The 20914-nt window shown below is 55.2% G+C and overlaps 1 pseudogene; it reads left to right on the forward strand.

The window, feature by feature from the left end:
* LOC134154909 (DNA polymerase epsilon catalytic subunit A-like) overlaps positions 1-10583 on the forward strand; it is a 30926-nt pseudogene extending 20343 nt beyond the window's left edge.
* The last annotated feature ends 10331 nt before the right edge of the window (positions 10584-20914 follow it).

Here is a 20914-nt window from a genome sequence, read left to right on the forward strand (position 1 = left end):
GAAAAGACGGCACTTGAATGGGAAGAGTGAGTTTCCTCTAAACCAAACCAGAACCGTCTTGCTAGCAATTGGACTACAAAGGTATGGGAGTTTTTTCAAGTAAAGATGAGGAAAACTTCAACATGTGGCATGTACATAGGCCAGGGTGCAGTGATAAAACCTCTGTATTCCAGAAAGAAGGATAGGATACCACTTTTTAAAGTTCAGAAAGAGCAAAGAAGAACCTAAACTGTATTCAGTAGTAGACATACGAAAGCAGTGAGACCAGGATTAAATGTACTAGTGCTTCTAAAGCTGTAAGTCTGAAATGAAGATGGGCAGCTGGGATGCCTGCTTTTAATGAAGATATTGATTCGTTAAGCAGCTCAAAAGTTGGTGGCTTGAGGATTATCTGAGTGTCCCTGTCACTACAGGTGCCGTTACTATTCCGAGCCCTGATCCAGCTGGGTTGCATGTGCCTGGTCAGCAGGCAGCTTGTCAGACACCTCACAGGGCGAGAGGCTGACGCTGTTGACATTGAACACCTGGAAATGCACTCTCTGGCTCAGTTTACTTAGCTGGAGCCAGGTAAGGCACCCTAGGAGAAGGCTTGTCAGTGTACCCAGGACCAAATAGCTTGAAGATACTATTGATGCTGCATGTTTGCTCTGTGTCTCTAGGAAGTATTCGCCACATCTACCTCTACCAGAGCTCCCAGGGCAGTAACGTGCTCTTTGGCCTTTTCATCCCCTCTCAGCGCAAAGCTGCAGTGTTTGTGTTGGACACGGTAAGAGTAGGACTTAAAGGCTTTGGAGAGAACATAAGGGGATCAGGCAGCAGTTTGGAGCTGAGCAGTTTCTTTGCACAGACACAGATCTCTACTGCTGTGCAGCAGGGATTCTCGTATTTTGAAGTGTACCAAGCAGGTCTGTTCCTCAACTGTCACGTGAAGCATTGTGATGTGTAGAGGAAAGAGCTTCCTTGAAATTTGCAGCCTGGAGCCTGTCTCTTTTGAACCCTGTTCCCTCTGCTCAGGTTTGCATTTGGTACAGGTACGCAGCAACCAGATGCCAAACCTCACCAACATGTACTCATCAGAACGCAGTGCTGTGCTGGAAAAGGTGGGCGAAGAACTACTGCTTCCAGACAAGCACACCTTTGAAGTGTGTGCTGAGACTGACCTCAAGACAGTCTACAGAGCCATTCAGCGGCTCCTGCAGGCTGCAAGGTGTGAGCTGAGGGCATGAGGAAGGACCCACTGAGACCTTGTCAGTGGAGGTACATAGGAGGTGGAAAGCATTGCATGGAAGGCATTGGTCCAGCAGTTCAAACAGCCTCTAAGCATAGCTCTCTGCACACAGCTAGTGCTCCAAAGTTGAAGGGTAAAAATGGATGTTGCCTGCGGGCTCTGGCTTGCCTGGGGTGAGCTTACATAGCGCAATGCAAGCAGTGAGGCTAGATCATACCCCCAAACCCCAGCTCTCAACTGTGGAGCTGGTTATTCAGTGGGAGGTGCTTCAGGAGACTCCCGAGTACACTGTCCCTATGTGTAGAGGACCAGGGACCACTACAGGAATGGGGCATGTGAGCACTCATTCACACAGCTGGTTTCCTGCTGAGCAGAGGTGCCGGCTGAAGGGATGTACCAGGGCATGTCCTCTCCTCCTTTGTGTAGGGTGGGCGCCAGGGCCCCACACTTCTTGCTGTGCAGTCTAACTGGGACCTGAAACGACTGGCAAGTGGGATTCCCATCATCGAGGAGTTCCCTTTGGTCCCTGTCCGAGTAACAGATGCCATCAGCTATTCAGTCCTGGACCGGTAGCGCCACGCAGCCTGCCGCGTGATCTGCCACTGCCTCAACTTGGACACGTGCCTATCCCAGGCTTTTGAGGAGGGCAGGTGCCTGTGGTGGCCACAGTCCCCTAGAGAGGTTACTTTGTTCGTGCTTGGGTGGGAAAGGGAGACTGCAGGAGCCTGAGGCCAAGATGAGGCCAGATGCTTTCACCTTCTGTGCTTTTGCCCTTGTTGGGACAAGCAAATATGATGCTGGCACAGTTCTTCTGTTGATGTGTTTACCCCGATGACTGTACCTCTTTCCTTTCCTCAGATATTACCACATCCCCATTGGGAATCTCCCTGATGACATGTCTACCTTTGGTTCTGACCTGTTTTTCTCCCGCCACCTCCATCGCCACAACCATTTGCTGTGGCTCTCACCCACGGCACGCCCAGAGTTGGGGGGTAAAGAGGCTGATGACAACCGTTTAGTTATGGAATTTGACGGGAGAGCCTCAGTGGAGATAAACAACCCTGGCTGCTACTCCACAGGTAGGATAGCACTGAGTGGGAGCAGAGCCAAGTGCGCTTCCATGAGCTCAGGAGAAGGATGGCTGCAGTGGCAGAAGAGTATCTGAGCAGTTCTGCAGTTGCTGACAGCTTCAGAAGTTGAGCAATGATGATCGGGACAGGATATATGCAATTGGCATCTCCTGGGGATAGAAGGTCCTGTATGTAATAGAAAAATGCATGCAGGCATTTAAATACAGATTATTTCCTAGTTTGTGGCCTCTCATAGCAGCATTCAGAAGATCACTTCTGGTGGTCACTAGGATGAATCTTTCTGTGATGCAACACAAGCTGACTGATAGTTCTTCTGAGTACCTCTGCTGCAGTTTCCAGAAAAAGCTGGTGGCCCCTGGAGGGGAAGTAGATCCAAGTTTTGTTGGAAGGTGCTATGCTGTTTAGCTGTGCAGTGAATGGGGCCATCCATACATAGCATCACAGCCATAGAGGGGAGAGGTCTGGCCATGTGCCAAAAGTGTCCTTTAAAGCCTGTAATACAAGGTGTGTGGCAGTCTGGAGAGCAGCACAGTTTCCCATGCTGCTGCAATACCATATAGGCTTTCACCATTTCCTGATATGAATATCTTGATGTTGCACTCGGTAGATGCAGCAAGACCTGTAAAGAGCTCTTACAACTTGTGGAAAGTCCTGGCAAGTGGGTGCATTCATCATACCTGGAGAGGGGATTGTGTCCTTGCTGGTTCTCTGCCCTGCTTGCCCATTGACAGGTTGTGTTTGGTCACAGTGTGTCTGGAGCCGGATAGTCAGAGCTTGGCTGTAAACACAGTGTTACAGTCCCATCACATCAATGACATGGAAGAAGGTTCCAGCGTGAGTATCAGTTTTGATGTGATCCAGCAGGCATCTCTAGAAGACATGGTGACGGGGAACCAAGGTGCCAACATTCCAACCAGCTATGATGAGAGTGCCCTGTGCTCCAACCCTTTTAGGTATGTCTGTAAGGGTCAGCATGAGATGGAGCATCTGTTCCATTCTGCTTGATGCCCTCAGGGTGGTGCCTTGAAGCACAACAGGCAGCTGGCTTGGCAGAGGGAAGGAGGCGAAGCCCAGCTTTGTCTGTTGACATCCTCCCTTTTAGGCTTGAGGATCAGCTCTACCTAGTGGCTCAGCCAGCATATGTGAGGAGATGCTTTTGAAGAGTTTGCCCTTTCCTGTTTCTCTTCTCTTCATCTCCACAAGGTCATGGAGGCACGTATTTGCCCTGTGGCTTATGTGCTGAGAGCTAATGCATCTCTGCTTTGGCAGAGTTGCCACTTGCTCTAGCGTTATCTGAAAACATGTCAGTGTGTGAGAGGAGGAAGGGCTCATCTGCCTGGTGTCTTGGCACTTCAGTGGTTTATGCCAACTTCAACCAGATCATCTTGTGCACCAAGAAACGGCGAATCGAGGATGCCATCAGCTACATGGAGTACATCATCAACAGGTGGGGCACACTTGGCTGCCAAAGGGTACGCTCAGCAAGCCAGGCCTGGAGAAAATCTTCTGGAGGCTGAGCTAAGACATGGCTCAAGGTGTGGAAGGAGGATGCTGATTTTTTGCCTCTTCTTGGTCCTCAGCACTGCATTTCTTGCAAAGTTAGCTTTGGAAGAAAGGGAACAAGGTCACCTGGTTCTCTCATCATCATGACCAGAGTAGGGATCTGTCCCTTAACTGTGCTGTATGGGGCAATATTCCAAAAATATCTGTACGATTCAATCTAAAGAGACCTTCAGGAGAATGTGAGCAGTTGCGCTCTGCCCAGTCTCTTATACTCTGGCAGCTCTCAGCATCCCAGCTATGATGTGTAGGCTCCTAAGACAGGCGTCTTGACACAAGAGGCAGTTGAAGCGTGGGTATGATTCCTCTGCAGCCCTTAGTTCTGCTAATGACTGCTCTGCAGCCTTTTGTACTGAGTCCATTTGCTGAAGCATGGTTGGATGTGAGAAGTGAACTGCTCTCTTGCTAACATCACCTGCTCCTCATTACCTCCCATGGAGAAGGTTATTAGCTAGGGAAGATGCCAACATTGTGTGTGACTGCAGTCTCTTCCCTCCAGCATCCACTCAAAGGAGATCTTTCACTCTCTGACTATTTCCTTCTGCCGCTGCTGGGAATTCCTGCTCTGGATGGATCCAGCAAAGTACGAAGGTATCAAGGGAAGAGCGCATTCTAGCGTCCACTCTGGGGAGGTAAGAGATGGGAAGTGCTCAGTCCTGCAGAGACAGGGGTGCAGTGGGTTGAGTTGAGCAGGGAGCTATTGGTTTGGATATAGGGAACTGCTACAACATCACCAACCGAAAGCCTGGGCATGGCTTGTGCTCCATTCCAGCAGGACACTAGCAAGAGTCAAGTATTGGATGAGGTCAGTGAGGAAGAGGAGGACAAGGAAGAAGAGGAGGAGGATGGAGAAGCAAATGTGGAGGAGTTGCTAGAGAATAGTTGGAATATTGTGCAGTTTCTCCGCCAGGCTGCCTCCTGTCAGAACGGCTTCCTCAGGATTGTGTTGGGTGAGTGCAGTCTGCTGCTCGCCTGGTCCTACTTTGAATGTTACCTCTGGTGATTAGAGCTATCTGCACCCTACTGCTGCCCAAGCCATATCCACAGCATTCCCCACAGCTTCTTGAAGCTCTCTGTGCTACTGAGAAGGTTCTGATGGTGATCCAAAGAACCCCTTACAGTCAAAGATTGCACTGTGCCGGATGTGGTACAGAAGGAACCACCTCCGCGTCCGTAAATATCATTGTTTGAGTGGTTTCAGCACCAGTGTGAACTCTCTCAGGGAGGGGGAAAATGTCACTAGTTCCTGATTAGTCATTGGTGCCCCAGGAGAGTCGACAAGCACAGTCGCGCTTGTGCCACTCTCTCATCGTGGACTGCATCTGGAGCTTTTCTTACATGTCTCTGCAGCCTACATTGTGGCTGTGTACCACAGCATGAAGGAGGAGCTGCGGCGGAATGCCCCTCGGAGCGCTCCCATCAAGAGGAGGGCCACGAGCCAGGTGTCCCAGGAGGCATTGGGAGAGACGGGAGCCATGCCTGGTGAGTACGGTTAGCCACAGTTAGCCATGGGAGAGCTGTGTGCAGCACTACTGGGCCAGTCCTGCAGCAGGAAGAGAGCTGCCCACCTTGCTGTCCGCATATGCTTCCATATGGCTGAAGAGCTCTCTCTGCTCCTCCTCTCCAGGCATGATCACTTTCTCACAGTATTACGTGGCCAACGAGCTCATGCAGTGCTTCTTCACCATCACTCAGAAGATCCAGAAGAAGATGGCTGGTTCCCATAATGCCACTGAGCCCTCAGACATGTTCCCAGTGCTACCTGGCTCCTACTTGCCACTCAACAATCCACCTCTAGAGTTCATCAAATATGTCTGCAAGGTTAGTGGGGTGGGCCTTTTCTTTTTTTTTTAAGAATTTGTTGCAATTCTACAATCAGTTTGTTTTGCCCAGCTAGCACTCGCATCAGAGTGAGTCGCTGTGAGGACCATCTTCTCTGCTGGTGGCCTTACCTAACACTTTCTCCTGTAGGTGTTGTCCCTGGATGCCAGTATAACTAACCAAGTAAACGAACTGCGCCGGGACCTGCTGCGCCTCATTGAGGTGGGTGAGTTCTCAGAAGAAGCCCAGTTTCGGGACCCTTGCTGCTCCTATATGCTCCCTGAAGTCATCTGCAGGAACTGCAATTTTTGCAGGGACTAGGACTTGTGCGAGGACCCTGCCCTCTCGCAGGTACAGCCTTCCTTTCCCAGGAAATCCCCTTTGCCCTGGCTGCATTCATGAAGCCCCTCTTGGGGACACCAGAGGCCCTAGCATGGTTGTGCTCTCGGCCTGTCATTCACTCACATGTTGTCTGTCTTTCTCTCTCTCTCAGTCCTTTTGCTTTGAAGGTCTGCTTGGTTCCCTGACAGCGATAAACCTCCCTTCAAGGTTATTTTCTGCTCATCCCCTTTCCTAGCTGCCTGTGACAGTTTGAGGTGTGCTGGTGCTTTGGCTGATGCTTTATCCCCTCCTGAAATTGGTTATGGCGTCCTGGCACTCGGGGCTCTCAGAATGCTCTTGTTAGGCTGCGAGGGCTGAGGCTGCACCATGCTTTCTCTTGGGAAGAGTCACACTTGTGTTCATCTCCCTTCTCTCTACCCCTCGGATGGGTCAGTGCTGCCCAGTTGGGTATGCTCCAACTGCCAGGCCCAGTATGACTCGGATTCCATTGAAATGGCACTGGTGGAAGCGCTGCAGAAGAAGCTAATGGCCTTCCTGCTGCAGGACTTGATGAGTGCTGGGCTGCCGTGCTGCGGGAGCCTGCCCTTGATGTGGCAGGCTGCAGCAGGAGGGCTGAAGCTGCTCTCTGCTCCTTGTAAACTGACCAGCCCAACCTTACTTCTCTGACTGATGTGATGCAGTGGGGATATGATGAGGAGAGTTTGGCTCGAGCGCTCTCCACTTCTTCTCAGCACATAGCTGCAGCCTTTTGCTGGCTGGCTGAGGCTTGACCCATTGACCTGATGTCAGTGGTGTGTCCCCAGAGAGCCCTGTCAAAGGACTGAGCTGCTCAGCCTTGTCTGCTATCCCAGCTAAAACTCCTTTGCCTCTAGGTGTGCAAGAAGTGTCATGGTGTGAAGGAGACACCTATGCCTGTGTACTGCAGTTGTGCTGGAGATTTTGCCCTCACCATTTCTTCCCAGGTATGTGTGCATCCTGCCACCAGGTCCAGCCTCCTGCCAGCAGCTCCTCTGTAATAGCCAGTGAAAAACCCAGTGATAACTTGTCCCTTTTGGCCCATCTGGCACAAGTTCTTCTCTGTGTGCTTTCTGGCTGTTTATTCGTTGCTTTGTGCTCAACCCAGGCTGTCCTGCCTGACCAGCTTGCAGAGCTTCTTCTGGCCTGGCCTTCTCCCCCCTGTCCCCTCCAGCTTCCATCTTCCCTGGCTCGTGCATGAGGTGTGCTGGGCAGCCCTCCCTCACTAGTATCTTCCCCCTCAGCTCTTCATGGAGCACATCAACATCTTCCAGAGCATTGCTTGGCACTACAGTGTGGCCTATCTGCTGAAACTATTGAGTGGCTGCTCCATACAAACTGCCAGCTCCAGTAGTGATGTGATGAACTTGCCCTCCTGTCTTTTTTTGTTGCTGTGTCAGCTCTGGGTACTTGCTCTCACCTCTGCTGAAGAGCATTTGTGCTCTGTGATAGATCTCGGAGAAGCCACATATCCATCTTGCACTGTGTGGGGGCGCTAAGAGGTGCTGAGGCAATCCTGGTCACAGCCTGGTGCTGTGCTGGGGGAATTAAGAAGGTGCCTAGGGGCTGGAACTGCTCTCTATGGGGGAAGGGGGGGCATTTGCCAGAGCCCTGCAGAAGCCCAGTTTGGGATGGGAGTTTGTGCTGTAGGCAGCACCCTGTGTGCATGAATCTCTGTGGTTTTAATGTGGAGTTTTATACAATTAAATGTGTCACAGACAGTGCGTCTGGCTTATGGATAGAGGAGCATGTGCTATGGCCCACAGCAGGGAGCTGTAGGCACCCTGGAAACGAACATTCTCTGAGCCATGGGGCAGGATTTCTAGAGGGAGGAGAAAGCCAGACTCTTCTTGTTGGGCTGGAAGGGGAGCAAGGGATCTGTCCCACTTGGGTGCTAAAGCTTCAGGTTGACAGCAGTGAATCATAGGGTGGGGGGGCTGCTCACTGAAATCCCAGCACAGGTGTGATGAAACCCAGGAGGCCAGTGCTTAGCTGAAGCCTGACCTCCTGGTCCTTTAAATCTACTCCTGCTTGCAGAAGCCTGAAAAAGCATGAGGGGAGCCAAGATTACTAGATTCCAGTTAATTTTCTGGGCATTTTGAAACACTGTGTGTTCAGCTACTTCTGCCACTTCCTTTTATATATATGTATATATATATATTTATTCAATGCCCTCCACACACACCTGTATTGAAAATATTTTTCTGAGCTTTGTTTTTTTCACTTCTATAATATACCTGTTTCTATTAGTATTTCTATTAACGTTGGGTTATGGGGCAAGTGGTCCTGTCCTTCACTATGCCCTCCCTCCATCTAGTACTCCTGAAAGGGGGGTTGAGGGGGCTGTACCTGTGTGTTTGTTTTCTTGATATTAGAGTTGGAGGAAATGAGCTGGCCTGGAGGGGCAGAGAAAACTGGCCCTAATGCAATCACTGCGTTGTGCAATTGAGTTAAGGTTTGGTCCAACGGAGCTTCCAGTGGCTTCAACTTGCGCCAGGCAGCTCCTCTCAGCCCTGCATCATTGCTCCTGCTCTCCTCAGGGCAATGAGCTGCTGGAGGTGGGGGCAGGCACTTGCCTTCATCCTGCTGCTCTGCAGTGAGAGGCTGGCTCCTTCCCCCAAGCCCTTCCCATAAGTTTGCCTGCTCGGAGTTGCTCTTTGGTCATAGAGAAGCCAGGTCCTCTTCTTGGAATGAGGACAAGGTAGACTCCTCTTGCAATGGTGCTACCTTGTTCCTGTGAGCAATTGCACCCCAAGTCAAATGGGGAAGATGCTCCCCAGCCCAGCAAGGGGAGCAAGAGGAGGTTTTGGTGCACCAGAAGTCCCCTGCCTGTACCCCTGGCATGTCCTCCATCTGCATCCCCACCCTCCAGCCTGTGGGAGAGCCTTCAAGACATGGCTTGGGGTCTTCCCTTGCTTGGTGTGACAAGACCCCTTTCCCCCAAACTTCTGCCTGGGCTGAGCTATGCTGGGGGAGGATGTGCTGAGCTGAGCTGCTGTAACCTGAGAGCCAGAAAATAATCAGATTATGCCTGGGTGAGTTACTGCCAGGTACCTGCTGTGAATTGCTTTTGGGCATAGGCTCAGAGAGCTGCAGCCTCAGGACAGGGTTGGTGTTGGCAGAGGTCCATGCACCACGCTGGCAGGGGTTGGGGGGGGACTGCCCAAAAAGGCAGCAGAGGCAGCAGGGCTGGATGGGGCTGGAGACCAAATGCTGGGTGCACTGCCCTCCCCTGGCAATGTCATGGTATTTCCCAAAGTGTGTGAATGAGTCCCCACCACTGGGCGAGCAAACCTGCCAGTCCTGGCAGTGATACAGGCACACCTGCAATCTATGTTTTGCTGCCAGCTGGCCTCCTGCTCTCCAGCCTCTGCACAGGGGCCTCGTAAGAGAGACCCTGGGCCTGGGAGCCTTGCAGGGCTCTGCATGCACAAGGTGGGCAGAAAGGACTGCTCAGGGGCTGCAGTGAATGTGCTGTGCTCCGAGCTGTTGAGGCTGGCTAAGCTGCCACTGCCCTCAGCCCATCCCAGCTAGCCCCTGCAGCATACTGGCAGGGCAGCAGGGCCAGGGACCTGCCTCCAGCTGCCTCTGAGTCTCAACAGTGTCAGTGTGTGAGTGATGATCCCATGGAGCCAAGCACTAGAGCAGATGCTGAGGGAACGCCCTGTGCCCAGCCAGCAAGACCTTGGGCCCTCTGGGAGGACCATCCTCCCAGGACATGACACCTTCTCTGCCAGCTCCATTGAGTTCTCTCCCATCTGCTCCACGAAGATGGGGCAGTAAAGGGCAGAGGTGGTGTTGAAGGTGCAGCTTTTCAAGTAACTGCTCTCAGCAGCTTGAATGTTGTTCTTGGGGAGATAAAGCCAGAACCATGGCATAGAGCAGCACACCAATACGCCTCAATTTTCTTCCTAATATCTTGAAGCACCCAAACGAAACATTAAACCCCAACTCTGCTCGTTGATATCCATGCCATCACTGATGGTCCCAGCTGATGAACAGTGAAGGGATTTCCTAGAACTACATACCAGACGTGGATGTATGCAGGCACTCAGAAATGCACATGACTGACTAAGGGATGGCCTGCACAGCAGGAGGGTGGAGAGCAGGAAGAGGAGGAACTCTGGGGTAGTTACCTGGCGAGATGCTGGCATTTTCAAAGGGATTCTTGTTCCCAAAGACTTCAACTGCTCCCTTTGCAAGGCCACATGCCCCATATCTATGAACCAGTGTGAGCATTCCTGCTCCTTCTTGCTCAATAATTACCATCCTCATCATCACCACCTTCCTCAGTGGAGGCAGGGGCAAGCAAGAGTGAAGGATAGATGGATAGAGTAAGGGTTGAGAACTCCATATCACAGAGACAGCAGCTGAGCACCAAAAAATGTCCTGTCCCAGCAGGTTGAGGGAGGTGATTACTGCCCGCTCCTCAGCACTGGGTGAAGCCACAGCTGGAGTACTGTGTATGGGTGTGGTCTCACCAGTACAAGAAAGACATGGACCTACTGGAGCAAGTCCAGCAGTGATGACGAAGGGACTAGAAGCATCTCTCATGTAAGGAGAGGCTGAGAGAAATGGGACTGTTAAGTCTGGAGAAGAGAAGGCTCAGGGGCATCTTATCAATGGGTACAAATACCTGATGGGTAAGAGTAAAGAAGATGGAGCCAGGCTCTTCTCAGTGCCCCGTGATCATATGAGAGGCAATGGGCATAAACTGAAATACAGTAATTGTGTCTGAACTTAAGAACAAACATTTTTTTTACAGTGAGGGTGATCAAACACTGCACCAGGTTGCCCAGAGAGGTTAGAGAGTCTCTATCCTCGGAGATACCAAAAACCCGAGTTGGCTTGGCCTTGAGCATCCTGTTCTAGGTGACCCCGCTTTAAGCAGCTGTTGAACTAGGCAATCTCCAGAGGTGCTTCCAACCTCTGTCATTCTGGGAGCAACCTAGGAACAGGGATCCCCTGTGAAAAGCCAGCATCTCCTCCAGCTGCCAAATGGCACTGCTCCTGCACAGCTCCACTCCTGCCTCTCCATCCTTCAGGCTTGTCCACGTATTTCAACCACATCTTCCTGCTGTCAGTGAACACTCATTCCTCTGGTACCTAATTTTTAGGGGAAATGGCTGTGCCATCCGCCATTGCACTTTCAGGAAGGCATCTGGCTGCACTCCACACACACACTCAGATAACACACATGCAAGTGCAGGGCAAGGGTGACCCCCTTCTCCCCACTATGCCAAAGACCTGACTACAAAGCACTGCTGCTGCAGCAAAGCTGTCCTGGTCCCAGCAGCAGGGCCTGACCTGCACTCAGCTGCTTAGCATCACCTATATTGCTCACCACTTTGTTCTATACCCTGTACACACACAGCAGCCTGGGTACCCACTGATCTACATGCTCCATCCCTAGGCCCCACATTGATCTCTTCCACATGGACATCCTTGGAGAAGCCAAAGCAGGGGAAGTGGATGTTCCTCTTGATAATGATGGTGAACTGTGGTGCCATCTTCGCCAGGGACTCACTGTGGAGATACCTGAGCACTATGGCTTCGGGACCAAAATGGTGATTGTTGGCATGGCCTGTGCAAGGCCATCCCTGTGCGTTGGCACCGCCTCCCTAGGCCATGGCCTGTTGCTGAAGGGGCCAAACCTCTCAAGAGCACCCTCAGAGGTGTCCCACCCAGAGCATCCCCTGGTGTCCAACGGGACCTCGAAGATGGGCCAGCCTTTTGGTGCCTGTTCCATCCTAGCAGAGGACTCTCCTCCCCAGGGCCACGACCCATCTTTGGCGCCCGTGCCCGACACTCGCTTCCTCTGCTGGACACCAAGCCAGCATTTCAGAGCTCTTCTCGGTGCCGCCAGCATTGGGCACGCAGCGCCCTGTCTTCTGCCCTGTGAGGACGAACACACAACGCTGAACTTCCTGGCAAATGGGATCCTGCCCAGTGTGCAGTGCTGCACAGATCACTTGTCCCTGCGCATGCCCAGCTCTCTGTGGCCCAACATGTCCATGTCGCCAGGGGTGCAGTCATGGTCGCAGCTGCATACAGCACTGCAAACTGTTAGCCCCTGCAGGGTCATGGGGGACATGGTGAGAACAGGACATGCACCTGGTAGTCCTACGCTGTGGCTGCAGAGGGGACGGGGCACCCCATGTGCTTCCCCATGTCTGCATAAGTGCCAGCCCTTGCAAGCTGCCTGGGGTAAGCCGCTGTTAAGCGTGCCTGCGGTGGCCCTACTCTAGCATGGCTTTCCTTGGTGTGTCCTCCGGAGTAGGCAGTCAACCCTCTTCTCCATTTCCTTGCACGGGAACTGAGCCAGGGGCAGCTGTGCTCACTAGGATTCCCCACGTCTCTGCATCCGTCAGCAAGCTCCGCTCAGTCTCCACACATCTCCCCTCCCGTGATCCCTCACTCAGCAGCCCCCAAACAGTGCCCAAGCCAAGGCAGGCAGGGGGATCCCTGCCACAAACTGGTAGCGGCAGAGGAGAGCTACAGGCACCAACATCACGTCCAGGTTTGTACAGCTCCACACTGACTCTGTCCTGGGGCAGAAAAATGAGACAAGGCTCAGGGACAACACCACTGCAAGAGTCCCAGTCAGGGGCGTACAAGAAACGTGGTCTTAACAGCAGGATATGAAGGGACTGGAGCAATGGGAGAGCGGACGGGGAGATAACCATCAGGGCAGGACAGACACACTGTGCCTACCTCTTGGAGCACTATGGCTTTAGCTGAAATCACCTTCTCACTCTCCCAACAGAGACAAGAGAAGCTGCCCTGGCAAGCAGGTTCAAAACATAGCTGGACAAGATCCCGAGCAGCCTGCTTTACGTGGAGTTAGCCCTGCCTAGAGCAGAGGGGTGGACTAGAGGCCTGCAAACCTCCTGCCCACCTCAGGCTTTCAGCAATCTGTGATCAAAAGCAGCAAGAACCCGTGGAGAAATGACTTTGAAGGCACAATGCTTCTTGCTCTTGCACTGAAGCAGATCGGAGCTTTCAGGAGGCAGGTGATTTGGGGATAGTGGTGACCCTGGTGTGAGGACACAGCGCTGGAGTTTTTCCCTGCCACTGCCATTCTCAACAGGATTTGGTCATTTCCAAAGAGCAAAGGTTGGCTCAAGCCTGTTGGGTACATGGCACAGCAGCTCTGCCCTGTGTGCTGCCTGCAGAACCAGCTCCAGATTCAGCAAAGTGCTGCCAGGGGGTGCTTTCCTCAGCAGTGCAAAGTCACAGCTTGCATGTCCCTGTGTGAATAGGCCTGTGTACGTGGTGGTATGAGCACAGGTGTGAACCTGTGTGCACTGTCCCAGTGTGTCTGTGTGTGTGCAACCCTCTGTGTACGTGCATGTGCAAATGCATATTTGCACACCTCTACATCATTCTACATGAGAATGCATGTGGTAGGGCGAAACAAGGGATGTGCCGCACATATAGCCTCGCAGACAGATTCATTCCTGGGGCGCTTAGTTCTCTTGCCTTAGCGCCCTGCGTTGTATGGAGGCTGTATGTGGACAGGAGCACGCACACCGAGAAGCTTCCCGGTTGTCCGCCTCTAAGTCTCGGCAGATAGAAGCGTGAGTGAGGCACCCGCTCTCGGTTTCTGCCAAGCATGCAAACAAGCACTCTGCGTGCCCAGAATGCTTCCCGCTCTCTCCTGCCTGCCGTGGGGCTGCTTCTGAGCACGGAGGCAGGCCTACAAGCCAGCTGAGGTGGGCTTTGCCTAAGCGTCAGGGAAGTGGCGAGCGGAAAAAGGGACGTGCTGCACATGTTCCCTCGCAGGCAGATTCCCTGCTGGGGCGCTTAGTTCTCTTGCCTTAGTGCCCTGCTTTGTTTGGAGGCTGGTTGCGGACAGCAGCACGCACAGCGGGAAGGTTCGTGCTTGTGCGCCTCTAAGTGTCGGCAGACAGAAGCGCAAGGGAGGCACTTGCTCTCGGTTTGCCCCGCGCATGGGAAGCAGCACTCCGCGTGCCCAGAATGCTTCCCGCTGTATGCTGGCTGATGCGGGGTGGCTTCTGAACACACCGGCATGCCCAACAGCCAACTGAGAGGAGACTTTGCCTAAGAGTCAGGGAAGTGGCTGCGTGTCTGCCCTCGGCAGGCAGAAGCACTCCTGGGGTGCCCAGAGCGCTTGCCTTAGCGCCCTGCTTACTTTTGCGGCTGTTTGCGGACAGCAGCACACACAGCGGGAAGGTGCGCGCTGGCCAGCTCCAAGTCTCGGCACATACAAGCGCAAGTGAGGCACCTGCTCCCGGTTTGTGCCGAGCATGGAAACAAGCACGCTGTGTGCCCAGAGTGCTTCCCGCTCTCTCCTGCCTGCCGTGGGGCTGCTTCTGAGCACAGAGGCACGCCTACAAGCCAGCTGAGATGGGCTTTGCCTAAGAGTCAGGGAAGTGGCGAGCGGAACAAGGGATGTGCTGCACAGCTTCCCTCGCAGGCAGATTCCCTCCTGGGGCGCTTACTTCTCCTTGCCTTAGTGCCCTGCTTTGTTTGGAGGCTGTTTGCAGACAGCAGCACACACAGCGGGAAGGTGCGCGCTGGTCAGCTCCAAGTCTCGGCAGATTGAAGCGCAAGCGAGGCACCTGCTCGCGGTTTGTCCCGGGCATGGGAAGCAGCATGCTGCGTGCCCAGAGTACTTCTCGCACTGTCCTGCCTGCCACGGGGCTGCTTCTGAGCACGGAGGCACGCCTACAAGCCAGCTGAGATGGGCTTTGCCTAAGAGTCAGGGAAGTGGCGAGCGGAACAAGGGGTGTGCTGCACGTCTTGCCTTGCAGGCAGATTACCTGCTGGGGCGCTTAGTTCTCCTACCTTAGCGCCCTGCTTTGTTTGGAGGCTGGTTGCGTCCAACAGCACGCAGAGTGGGAAGCTTCCTGCTTGTCCGCCTCTACGTCTCGGCAGATAAAAGCGCAAGGGAGGCACTTGCTCTCAGTTTGCCCCGCGCATGGGAAGCAGCATCCTGCGTGCCCAGAATGCTTCCCGCTGTATGCTGCCTCCTGTGGGGTAGCTTCTGAGTACGGAGGCATGCCTAAGAGCACACTGAGATGGGCTTTGCTTAAGAATGAGGGAAGTGGCAAGCAAAAACAGGGGTGTGCTGCACGTCTTGCCTCGCAGGCAGATTACCTGCTGGGGCACTTATTTGTCTTGCCGTAGCGTCCCGCTTTGTTTGGAGGCTGTTTGCGTCCAGCAGCACGAACAGCGGAAAGCTACACGCTGGCCAGCTCCAAGTCTCGGCACATAGAAGCGCAAGCCAGGCACCTGCTCTCGGCTTGTGCCGGGCATGGGAAGCAGCACGCTGCGTACCCAGAAGACATCCCGCTCTCTCCTGCCTGCCACGGGGCAGATTGTGACCATGGAGGCATGCCTGAAAGCATGCTGAGTTAGGCTTTCCCTAAGAGTGAGGAAAGTGGCGAGCAGAACAAGGGACGTGCTGCACAGGTTCCCTCGCAGGCAGATTCCCTGCTGGGGTGCTTTGTTGTCTTACCTTAGTGCCCTGCTTTGTTTGGAGGCTGTTTGCGGACAGCAGCGCACACAGCAGGAAGCTTTCCGCTTTTCCGCCTCTACGTCTCGGCAGATAGAAGCGCGAGTGAGGCACCCGCTCTCGGTTTGCCCCGCGCATGGGAAGCAGCACGCTGCGTGCCCAGAATGCTTCCCGCTGTATCCTGGCTGATGTGGGGTGACTTCTCACTACGGAGACACGCCTAAAAACAAACTGAGAGGAGACTTTGCCTAAGAGTCAGGGAAGTGGCTGCGTGTCTGCCCTCGGCAGGCAGAAGCACTCCTGGGAGTGCGCAGAGCGCTTGCCTTTGCACCCTGCTTTGTTTGGAGGCTGTTTGCGGACAGCAGCACACACAGCGGGAAGGTGCGCGCTGGCCAGCTCCAAGTCTCGGCACATACAAGCGCAAGCCAGGCACCTGCTCGCGGTTTGTCCCGGGCATGGGAAGCAGCATGCTGCGTGCCTAGAGTACTTCTCGCACTTTCCTGCCTGCCACGGGGCTGCTTCTGAGCACAGAGGCACGCCTACAAGCCAGCTGAGATGGGCTTTGCCTAAGAGTGAGGGAAGTGGCGAGCGGAACAAGGGATGTGCTGCACAGCTTCCCTCGCAGGCAGATTCCCTCCTGGGGCTCTTAGTTCTCCTGCCTTAGCGCCCTGCTTTGTTTGGAGGCTGTTTGCGGACAGCAGCACACACAGCGGGAAGGTGCGCGCTGGCCAGCTCCATGTCTCGGCAGATAGAAGCGCAAGCGAGGCACCTGCTCGCGGTTTGTCCCGGGCATGGGAAGCAGCATGCTGCGTGCCCAGAAGACATCCCGCACTGTCCTGCCTTCCTCGGGGCTGCTTCTGAGCACGGAGGCACACCTACAAGCCAGCTGAGATGGGCTTTGCCTAAGAGTGAGGGAAGTGGCGAGCGGAACAAGGGATGTGCTGCACAGCTTCCCTCGCAGGCAGATTCCCTCCTGGGGCGCTTAGTTCTCCTGCCTTAGTGCCCTGCTTTGTTTGGAGGCTGTTTGCGGACAGCAGCACACACAGCGGGAAGGTGCGCGCTGGTCAGCTCCAAGTCTCGGCACATAGAAGCGCAAGCCAGGCACCTGCTCGCAGTTTGTCCCGGGCATGGGAAGCAGCATGCTGCGTGCCCAGAAGACATCCCGCACTGTCCTGCCTTCCTTGGGGCTGCTTGTGAGCACGGAGGCACGCCTACAAGCCAGCTGAGATGGGCTTTGCCTAAGAGTCAGGGAAGTGGCGAGCGGAACAAGGGATGTGCTGCACAGCTTCCCTCGCAGGCAGATTCCCTCCTGGGGCGCTTAGTTCTCTTGCCTTAGTGCCCTGCTTTGTTTGGAGGCTGTTTGCGGACAGCAGCACACACAGCGAGAAGGTGCGCACTGGCCAGCTCCAAGTCTCGGCACATACAAGCGCAAGCCAGGCACCTGCTCGCAGTTTGTCCCGGGCATGGGAAGCAGCATGCTGCGTGCCCAGAAGACATCCCGCACTGTCCTGCCTTCCTCGGGGCTGCTTCTGAGCACGGAGGCACGCCTACAAGCCAGCTGAGATGGGCTTTGCCTAAGAGTCAGGGAAGTGGCGAGCGGAACAAGGGATGTGCTGCACAGCTTCCCTCGCAGGCAGATTCCCTCCTGGGGCGCTTAGTTCTCCTGCCTTAGTGCCCTGCTCTGTTTGGAGGCTGTTTGCAGACAGCAGCACACACAGCGGGAAGGTGCGCGCTGGTCAGCTCCAAGTCTCGGCAGATTGAAGCGCAAGCGAGGCACCTGCTCGCAGTTTGTCCCGGGCATGGGAAGCAGCATGCTGCGTGCCCAGAAGACATCCCGCACTGTCCTGCCTTCCTCGGGGCTGCTTCTGAGCACGGAGGCACACCTACAAGCCAGCTGAGATGGGCTTTGCCTAAGAGTGAGGGAAGTGGCGAGCGGAACAAGGGATGTGCTGCACAGCTTCCCTCGCAGGCAGATTCCCTCCTGGGGCGCTTACTTCTCTTGCCTTAGTGCCCTGCTTTGTTTGGAGGCTGTTTGCGGACAGCAGCACACACAGCGGGAAGGTGCGCGCTGGTCAGCTCCAAGTCTCGGCAGATTGATGCGCAAGCGAGGCACCTGCTCGCGGTTTGTCCCGGGCATGGGAAGCAGCATGCTGCGTGCCCAGAAGACATCTCGCACTGTCCTACCTTCCTCGGGGCTGCTTCTGAGCACGGAGGCACGCCTACAAGCCAGCTGAGATGGGCTTTGCCTAAGAGTCAGGGAAGTGGCGAGCGGAACAAGGGATGTGCTGCACAGCTTCCCTCGCAGGCAGATTCCCTCCTGGGGCGCTTACTTCTCTTGCCTTAGTGCCCTGCTTTGTTTGGAGGCTGTTTGCGGACAGCAGCACACACAGCGAGAAGGTGCGCGCTGGCCAGCTCCAAGTCTCGGCAGATAGAATCGCAAGCGAGGCATCTGCTCGGAGTTTGTCCCGGGCATGGGAAGCAGCATGCTGCGTGCCCAGAAGACATCCCGCACTGTCCTGCCTTCCTCGGGGCTGCTTCTGAGCACGGAGGCACGCCTACAAGCCAGCTGAGATGGGCTTTGCCTAAGAGTCAGGGAAGTGGCGAGCGGAACAAGGGATGTGCTGCACAGCTTCCCTCGCAGGCAGATTCCCTCCTGGGGCGCTTACTTCTCTTGCCTTAGTGCCCTGCTTTGTTTGGAGGCTGTTTGCGGACAGCAGCACACACAGCGGGAAGGTGCGCGCTGGCCAGCTCCAAGTCTCGGCAGATTGAAGCGCAAGCGAGGCACCTGCTCGCGTTTTGTCCCGGGCATGGGAAGCAGCATGCTGCGTGCCCAGAAGACATCTCGCACTGTCCTGCCTTCCTCGGGGCTGCTTCTGAGCACGGAGGCACACCTACAAGCCAGCTGAGATGGGCTTTGCCTAAGAGTCAGGGAAGTGGCGAGCGGAACAAGGGATGTGCTGCACAGCTTCCCTCGCAGGCAGATTCCCTCCTGGGGCGCTTAGTTCTCCTGCCTTAGTGCCCTGCTTTGTTTGGAGGCTGTTTGCGGACAGCAGCGCACACAGCGGGAAGGTGCGCGCTGGCCAGCTCCAAGTCTCGGCAGATAGAAGCGCAAGCGAGGCACCTGCTCGCAGTTTGTCCCGGGCATGGGAAGCAGCATGCTGCGTGCCCAGAAGACATCCCGCACTGTCCTGCCTTCCTCGGGGCTGCTTCTGAGCACGGAGGCACGCCTACAAGCCAGCTGAGATGGGCTTTGCCTAAGAGTGAGGGAAGTGGCGAGCGGAACAAGGGATGTGCTGCACAGTTTCCCTCGCAGGCAGATTCCCTCCTGGGGCGCTTACTTCTCTTGCCTTAGTGCCCTGCTTTGTTTGGAGGCTGTTTGCAGACAGCAGCACACACAGCGGGAAGGTGCGTGCTGGTCAGCTCCAAGTCTCGGCAGATTGAAGCGCAAGCCAGGCACCTGCTCGCAATTTGTCCCGGGCATGGGAAGCAGCATGCTGCGTGCCCAGAAGACATCCCGCACTGTCCTGCCTTCCTCGGGGCTGCTTCTGAGCACGGAGGCACACCTACAAGCCAGCTGAGATGGGCTTTGCCTAAGCGTCAGGGAAGTGGCGAGCGGAACAAGGGATGTGCTGCACAGTTTCCCTCGCAGGCAGATTCCTTCCTGGGGCTCTTAGTTCTCTTGCCTTAGTGCCCTGCTTTGTTTGGAGGCTGTTTGCGGACAGCAGCACACACAGCGGGAAGGTGCACGCTGGCCAGCTCCAAGTCTCGGCACATAGAAGCGCAAGCGAGGCACCTGCTCGCGGTTTGTCCCGGGCATGGGAAGCAGCATGCTGCATGCCCAGAAGACATCCCGCACTGTCCTGCCTTCCTCGGGGCTGCTTCTGAGCACGGAGGCATGCCTACAAGCCAGCTGAGATGGGCTTTGCCTAAGAGTCAGGGAAGTGGCGAGCGGAACAAGGGATGTGCTGCACAGCTTCCCTCGCAGGCAGATTCCCTCCTGGGCGCTTACTTCTCTTGCCTTAGCGCCCTGCTTTGTTTGGAGGCTGTTTGCGGACAGCAGCGCACACAGCGGGAAGGTGCGCGCTGGCCAGCTCCAAGTCTCGGCAGATAGAAGCGCAAGCGAGGCACCTGCTCGCGGTTTGTCCCGGGCATGGGAAGCAGCATGCTGCGTGCCCAGAAGACATCTCGCACTGTCCTACCTGCCACGGGGCTGCTTCTGAGCACGGAGGCACGCCTACAAGCCAGCTGAGATGGGCTTTGCCTAAGAGTGAGGGAAGTGGCGAGCGGAACAAGGGATGTGCTGCACAGCTTCCCTCGCAGGCAGATTCCCTCCTGGGGCGCTTAGTTCTCTTGCCTTAGCGCCCTGCTTTGTTTGGAGGCTGTTTGCGGACAGCAGCACACACAGCGAGAAGGTGCGCGCTGGCCAGCTCCAAGTCTCGGCACATACAAGCGCAAGCGAGGCATCTGCTCGGAGTTTGTCCCGGGCATGGGAAGCAGCATGCTGCGTGCCCAGAAGACATCCCGCACTGTCCTGCCTTCCTCGGGGCTGCTTCTGAGCACGGAGGCACGCCTACAAGCCAGCTGAGATGGGCTTTGCCTAAGAGTCAGGGAAGTGGCGAGCGGAACAAGGGATGTGCTGCACAGCTTCCCTCGCAGGCAGATTCCCTCCTGGGGCGCTTAGTTCTCCTGCCTTAGCGCCCTGCTCTGTTTGGAGGCTGTTTGCAGACAGCAGCACACACAGCGGGAAGGTGCGCGCTGGCCAGCTCCAAGTCTCGGCACATAAAAGCGCAAGCCAGGCACCTGCTCGCAGTTTGTCCCGGGCATGGGAAGCAGCATGCTGCGTGCCCAGAAGACATCCCGCACTGTCCTGCCTTCCTCGGGGCTGCTTCTGAGCACGGAGGCACACCTACAAGCCAGCTGAGATGGGCTTTGCCTAAGAGTCAGGGAAGTGGCGAGCGGAACAAGGGATGTGCTGCACAGCTTCCCTCGCAGGCAGATTCCCTCCTGGGGCGCTTAGTTCTCCTGCCTTAGTGCCCTGCTTTGTTTGGAGGCTGTTTGCGGACAGCAGCACACACAGCGGGAAGGTGCACGCTGGCCAGCTCCAAGTCTCGGCACATAGAAGCGCAAGCCAGGCACCTGCTCGCAATTTGTCCCGGGCATGGGAAGCAGCATGCTGCGTGCCCAGAAGACATCCCGCTCTCTCCTGCCTTCCTCGGGGCTGCTTCTGAGCACGGAGGCACGCCTACAAGCCAGCTGAGAGGGGCTTTGCCTAAGAGTCAGGGAAGTGGCGAGCGGAACAAGGGATGTGCTGCACAGTTTCCCTCGCAGGCAGATTCCCTCCTGGGGCGCTTACTTCTCTTGCCTTAGTGCCCTGCT

Source organism: Rhea pennata, unplaced genomic scaffold (assembly GCF_028389875.1).
Source record: "Rhea pennata isolate bPtePen1 unplaced genomic scaffold, bPtePen1.pri scaffold_71, whole genome shotgun sequence".
NCBI classification, from domain to species: Eukaryota; Metazoa; Chordata; class Aves; order Rheiformes; family Rheidae; genus Rhea; species Rhea pennata.